This window comes from Kogia breviceps, chromosome 12 (genome assembly GCF_026419965.1).
Source record: "Kogia breviceps isolate mKogBre1 chromosome 12, mKogBre1 haplotype 1, whole genome shotgun sequence".
Taxonomy (NCBI): domain Eukaryota; kingdom Metazoa; phylum Chordata; class Mammalia; order Artiodactyla; family Physeteridae; genus Kogia; species Kogia breviceps.
Window position 1 is genome coordinate 76,668 of NC_081321.1, and position 7,384 is coordinate 84,051.

The 7,384-nt window shown below is 48.8% G+C and overlaps 1 long non-coding RNA gene across 1 annotated transcript; it reads left to right on the forward strand.

Moving 5' to 3' along the window:
- The first annotated feature begins 1,634 nt into the window (after nucleotides 1-1,634).
- On the forward strand, nucleotides 1,635-3,054 carry LOC136792336 (uncharacterized). The gene is made up of 3 exons (XR_010835994.1): nucleotides 1,635-1,701; nucleotides 1,956-2,073; nucleotides 2,211-3,054. It is a non-coding gene; the product is annotated as an uncharacterized lncRNA (long non-coding RNA).
- Nucleotides 3,055-7,384: the final 4,330 nt, after the last annotated feature.

A 7,384-nucleotide genomic window follows, 5' to 3' on the forward strand; every position in this document is an offset into this window, starting at 1 on the left:
CTTAGGGTCAGCACTGGGCCCCAGAAATCCTAAAGCAGTGGCTGGACACAAGAATGTTGAGGGGTCAGCTGGAAGCCCATCCCTAAAGGTGCCGGCTGCACACGGCCTCCCCAGGTTTTTATGCCTGTACAAGTTGGGGATAAGTATTTCCATCCTAATTCAGGACTTCTGATGTCACCCTTCACGTTGCTAATTAAGAACCCACTAGTTACACAGAGGAAAACCCTATCAGGACACTTGCTCCAGTGGTAAACAATTCTGAAGTTGGTCAGAGGTGGGGAATCAGCTCCCAGGCAGCCAGCAGCCCCTCCGCAAGGCGCGTCCTCATTGCAAAGCTGGGGGACCGGGCCGAGGCGTCCCTGAGTAAACGTGAGCTGACTCCCAGGCCAGCTGCTGCTGAACTGTTCCCACCCTTCCCAGCTAAAACACCTGAATGTGCGCAAGGACTTGAAAGCCTAGAGGAAGGGCCGTGGAGCCACACCAGCGACAGCACGCAGGCCGAGTTGGTGCCTGCAGGCCAGGCAGGATGGTCGTAACCCCGGGCGCACTTCTGGAAACTTTCCATCTCCCTGCCTGACGTACCCCTCCTGTTCCGGCCCCCACTGCTTTTTTCCTTCCTCACCTCTGCCCGGTGTGAAATTCCAGTGGCAGGTATGGGTGACACATCCTCTTCTTTAGCAGGCAGCAAACTGGCAACTCCTGCAGAAAGTCCAGCAGAGCCCCACTCGCACCGGGCCACGCACAGAGCCGTGAGCCCTACTCCCTCCCACCAGCCCAGCCCCGAGACTGCTGACGGGGCAGAGAATATGGCGTCAGGCACAGCTGCAGGGGCTCTTGCTGTCTGGAGCGGTGTTTATATTGACCTCAGCCCAGGCACACCTGGGGAGGGCTGGCCGGCCCGATCAGGCTGCCCAGGTCAGCCAATCCTCACCCATCAGGGGCTCAGAGTTGCAGAAAATGGGCCTTGCTGAACTGGCCAGGTCCAAGGAACAGGTGTGGTTTCCTGAGGGTCAGGATAGACACGGGGCTGCAACTCTGCTTGTTTTCTCAACATTTTGTCTGGTTCATGAGTGGGAGACAACTTCAAGAAGACCCTCTCCTAATGAGAAGAAGCCAGGAGTAAGGGAGAGGAGGGGTGGTGGGTGGAGACAGAGGCCTGGTGCCTCAGCTGCAGTGGAAGCCTCTGGAAAACCCAGTGGAAGGAGGCCACACAGAGTGAAGCCCAAGCAGACCTGTCAGAGCTGCTGTTTGTTAGTTCAGGTCCTGCTCTGAGGTGCTTTGTGTCAGCTCTGACCAACAGGTGGGCTGGGGGTGCTCTGCAATGAGGGCTACTTGCACGGTTCCTGTGTGCCCAGCCTTTCTGGGTGCCTGCCCAGGTGACCTCCATACCCTGGGAGGGGCCTGACCACGAGAGCCCCGGAGGCTGCTGGGTACCTGCCCAGGTGAGCTCCATATCCTGGGAGGGGCCTGACCACGAGAGCCCCGGGGGCTGCTGGGTACCTGCTCAGGTGAGCACCATATCCTGGGAGGGGCCTGGCCACGAGAGCCCCGTGTGCTGGGAGGGGTGTGTGTGTATGAGCGTCCTCTCTGTGCAGCCGGCACAGAGTTGCTTAGCAACTTCCCTGTGGGCAGCGCTGGGATGAAATGAGAACCAGGAGATGCCACGGACCCCCTGAACCCCCGTCCATCCCGAGTGATGAGGTCAGTAGGTGGGTGCTGGCCACTGTGCTGCGTGAGGGAGACCCCACAGGTACCTCTTGTGCCTTCCACCTGACACCACGGAGGCCTCCTCAGGACAGAGCAGACAGCCTGCCTGGGGCAGGTGGGAGCTCCTGGTGACCCTGCAGGGGACACGAGAGGGACGGACCAGGCAGGAGGGGGTGGCAGCCCAGGCAGAGCCATGGGGCTCGGGGCCGAGGGGCCTTTCCGGGTCTGAGCTGAGGGTGGACGTGCAGGTGGTGAGTGTGATCCAGGAAAGCTACCCTGGTGACGTGAGGCTGAACCTGCTTCAGAGTGACAAGCCTTCCGGATGATCCCAGAACAGGACAGTGAGACGGATCCTGTTAGAAGAAGGTGAGTGAGTGCCCCCAGGAGGCGGCCCTGTGAGCTGGCCCCGGGAGGGGGTGAAGGGAACAGGCGTGGAAGCTGCGGGGAGTGGGCAGTCCCCCTGGGTGGGCGATGGGTGCAGACCCTACTCCGTGGTCCCACAGCCGTGCTTCCGGCTGGATTATTTGGCTTCTTGGAGCCTCAGCTTCCTGGTCTGCTCCTGGGGTGATGATGCTGAGTGAGACTCTCCGACGCTTCTTCACTGTCTGCCCCTCAAGCCTGTGAGAAACGGAATATTTCTTGCCATCTCAGTAAACAAAGGATGTCACAGCCATCAGCACCTGCAGCCCTCCAGTGTGAGGGGAATTCAGGATATGTAAATACAGAATGCAGGCCCCAGAGAGCGGAGGTGCATATCAAAGGAAGGAATTCGTGAGCCTGACTCCGGCATCTTCGCATACAAAGGAAAGCGCTGCATTCCTCACCTTGGAGAGCAGGTTCTCCTTAGCTGACAATCACCTTTTCAAGTCCCCCATCACCTGCGCCAGCCCCCCGCCCTGTCCCCTCCCCCCGGTGCTTTAGCTCAGGGAGGGAGGGGCGCACAGGGCCTCGGCTGAACAAGAGGCCTGGGAGCCTCGGGAGGAACTTTCGCCGCTTTCCCCGCCGTCGGGAGGAGGGTCGCTGACGCTGCGGCCGGACCCTGCGCCTCCCTCGCCCCGTGTCCCCTCAGGACGCTCAGGCCGCCCTCTCCCCACGCCCCCCCGGGCCCCGCGAGCCAGGCCGAGGGCAGGGCCGAGAGGAGGGGCCGAAGTTCCCCGGGACCAGACCCCGAGGCCGCTCGTTCTGCACAGCAGCGGCGGGTGGCCGCGAAGCCCTTCCCCTCAGAAGCTGCTCTTGCGCGGCCGCCCGGCACCGGACCCACTTACCCGGCCCGCCGTCCCCACGACTGTCGCGGCTTCGGCCGCCGGGGCCCCTCCGCAGCCGGCAGCGTCAGTGAGGCCACCCTACCCTCGGGCGCCAGGGCAGCTCCGTGACGGCGGAGGGAAGAGACCCCGAGCCGGGAGCTCCAGCTCTGAGGAAACGCGGGCTCCGTTCTGGGCGCAGTGGGTGGGGCCGTTCTGCCCCGAGGCATCCTGGGAGGGAGCGGGGCGCCGGGGGAGGAGCCGCCAGCAGCTCAGGGCCCCGTCGGGGGTCCTGGAGGGGCGGCCCGGCCTGAGGGCCCCGCCCACTGTGGCCGCAGCGCAGGCCTTTTTCCTGGAATCCTACACAAAAAGTCAGAAAGATACACACGGTCTACAGTGAATGTTCACAAATGGTGGTTGCTGCTGTGCTTACTATCCTATTAAACGTGTGAAATCCATAACACACTTGAAGTTCAAAATTAAATACGATTTTATTTATTTACTTATTTATTTTTTGCGATACGCAGGCCTCTCACTGCTGTGGCCTCTGCCATTGCGGAGCACAGGCTCCGGATGCGCAGGCTCAGCGGCCATGGCTCAGGGGCCCAGCCACTCCGCGACATGCGGGATCCTCCTGGACCGGGGCACGAACCCGTGTCCCCTGCATCGGCAGGCGGACTCTCAACCACTGCGCCACCAGGGAAGCCTCTAAATACGAATTTTCACCTTTCTAATTGTCTCTCTGCTATTCACAATTGTCGTTAATGAATCAGAGACTGTGGCATCACTAGTTAAAAATGAGCTTGTTAAAAAAATAGAACTCAGGCCCACCGGACCTACTGAATCACAATCTGCAATTTTACAGTCTCTCCAGTGTACCTGTGGACCCATGAATAGTTGTAAGGTACATTTCTACCTCGACATGTCTTTTCTGTCTGAGAAATACACACATCTTATCCAGTTTGATATAAATAAAACACTCAAAAATGCATATGCCTGTGTTGAAACCATCATTTTATTATTTCTTTTCCAGATAAGTATAGTCTCTATACTGGTTTTGTGGATCACATGCCATACTCTTTTTTTGTAGTTAGAAATAGAGAAAGTTACTTTGTAAAAAAAAAAAAAAAAATATATATATATATATATATATATATATATATATATATATTAGTGGATGATTGAAGACACTCTTCTAAATTAAAACCAGTTCTCTTAATTTGCTCTTTTCTTCTTGGGTCATATTATGAACTCTTCCCGTGGCCACATGGCATGTGTACTTTTAATTTCAGGGACTGCTGACATTCCAGGATGTGCCCATAGATTTATCTCAAGAGGACTGGGAATGCCTGGACCAAGATCAATGGGAGTTGTACAGGGATGTGATGTGAGAAAAGTATAGGAACCTGCTTTCCTTGGGTGAGGATACCTTCCTTCCAGAATTCCTTATCCACCCACAGGGTTTAGAGGCCTTCATTTGTAGAATGTCTCCTGGAGTGTTCTGCTTCCTACAATAGGGTTTCAGATTGCAACGTTTCAGGAAAGATTGGAAGTTTGTGGGTATAATTTATCTTATTCTTTTAATATTGCAGCCTCCTTTTAAATATACTTTGTAACTGCTTGGGATGTGTCTATATGAACTGTGTACTACATGCTTCTGTTATAGTCCTTACAATATTTTATTCTCTTATTTTCTGTAACAATTTTCCATGGATTCTTTGGATTAAGGTATATTAAAAGGGAGACTGCCATTCTGGGACTTCCCTGGTGATGCAGTGGTTAAGAATTCGCCTGCCAAGGCAGGGGACACGGGTTCGAGTCCTGGTCCGGGCAGATCCCACGTGCCACAGAACAACTAAGCCAGTGGGCCACAACTACTGAGCCTCTGCGCCACAACTACTGAAGCTGGTGCGCCTTGAGCCCGTGTGCCATTTATTTTTGGAGAATAAAACCACCTCTGAGTGATTACAATTTAGACCAGCTAGTCAAAATTCTTTATCACCTGTTCTAATGATAATATAATCTACATTCAATGAATTTATACATACCCTACTGTAGAACAGGGTTTGTTACAGTGGCAGAGCCTGGTAATTATGTAAAACTGAAAACTTTATCTGCACTGGTTCAAGTGCTCTTCTTAAGAATATGTTTATAATCAACATTCTTTCACAAATTACCCCATTTAATTCACCATAGCATTCCTCATATTAACTAAATGGAAAATCCTAGGCTATATACAAATCCAGAAAGGGCCAAAAATCATCAACCCACATGGATTATTACAACCCATTGCTGAGGCATTCAAATTACTTATTAAAGAACCACTATGTCCATCAACATCATCAATTTATATATTATTGCCCCAATGCTAGCCTTAACCCTGACTCTCACAACATGAATTCTTCTTCCCATATCTTATCCATTAATTAATATACATGTAGGAATATTATTTATATTAGTCATATCATACCTAGCCATTTATTCCATCCTCAGTTCTGGATGAGCTTCACATTCAACATACTCACTCACTGGAGCTCTAGGGACAGTAGTATAGACAATCTCATATGAAGTAATGTAGTTATTCTCTTCTCAGTCTTACTGATAAATGGATCATTTACACTTTCAACAGTAATTATTACACAAGAACACCTATGACTAATTTTCTCCTGACCCTTACCCAGAATTTTATTATCTCCGCAGTAGCAAAAATCCAATGAAGCCTCACTTGATTTAACAGAAGTAGAATCAAAACCTGTAATTGTCTTCAATGTAGAAAATCTAGCAGGCCCATTCACCCGGTCCTTCCTAGAGAATATGTCAATTTCCTTATAATAAACATTTCCACAACAATCCATTTTAGGAGCATTTGACAATCCCTAGATGCCAGAATTATATACACCCCAAGTCATCATTAAAACACATCTAACAATCTCCTTTCTATGAATTTGAGCATCATACCCACAATTTTGATATGATCAATGTCTACATCTCTTATAAAATTTTACTACTAACATTAGCCCGATGTATATGAGAGTTTTCACTACCTGTCATTATACCAGGCAACCCACCACAAACTTAAGAAATAGATCTGACAAAAGAGTTACTTTTGATAGAGTATATCATACAGGTTTCAATGCTCTTATTCCTGGAATTGAATTCTTCCTAAGAATTTTACATTCTCCATGCTACCACATTACAGCACATGCTATATACTAAGATTCTCTAAGTAAGCTTCAGGCCCATACCCCCAAAAAGTTGTTGTATATCCTTCCTGTACTAATAAATTCTCATTGTTTTTACTATCATTCTACTGACCATTATCTCAGGAAATATAAATGTATAACAAGCTCACACTGGTTAATGATATCCCCATTCTAATAAAAAACACGAACCCATAAGCTACAGAAGCATCCAACAAATATTTCCTTAAACAATCCACCACATCAATACTACTTATAACGGCTATTATCTTTAATCTAATATACTCTGGTCATGGAACACAATGAATAACAAAAATCTTTCATCCAGCAGCATCCACCCTCATGACAATCGCCCTTGTCACAAAAGTAGGACTTTCCCCATTTCACTTCTGAGTGCCTCACGTCACACAAGGCGTCCCATGAACAGCAGGCCTGATGCTATTAATAAGACAAAAGTGCACCCCTGTCAGTTTTATACCACATGTCACCATCCATCAACCTAAATATACTATTAATCATAGTGATATTATAAATCATAGCTGGAGGCTGAGGGAGATTTAGTCAGACTCACCTGGAAAAAATTAAACCCTCCTCATCAATTGCCCATGTAGGATGAATAACAGTTATTATAAAGTATATTCCGATTATAACAATCCTAAACATACTAATTTATATCATAACAACACTATCTTCTTCTTATTTATGCCCAGATCATGTACTACAAGAGTGTCATTATCACACACATGCGGTAAAACACCTCCCATCACAATCCTTTTCCTCACCATTATAGTATCATTAGGACATAGTCCATCACTATCAGGGTTTTTACCCAAATGAATACTTATCCAAGAGATAACGAAAATGACAACATCATTCTACCAACATTAATAGCCATCACAGCAGTGCTCAGCATATATTTCTACTTGCAGCTAACATACTCCACATCACTAACTGTATTCCCTTCATGAAACAACACAAAAACAAAGCACATTGAACATTCAAAGAAATAACCTTCCTATCATTACCAATCATAATACCCAGACGATTACTACACATAACACCCATTCTATTGGTGCTGGACTAGGAATTTAGGTTAGTTCAGACCAAGAGCTTTCAAAGCCCTAAGCAAGTAAAATTAACTTAATTCCTGAAAATAAGGATTGCAAAACTGTATCCTACATCAATTGAACATAAAGCAAACATTGTAATTCAGCCAAATCTTTACGAGACTGATGA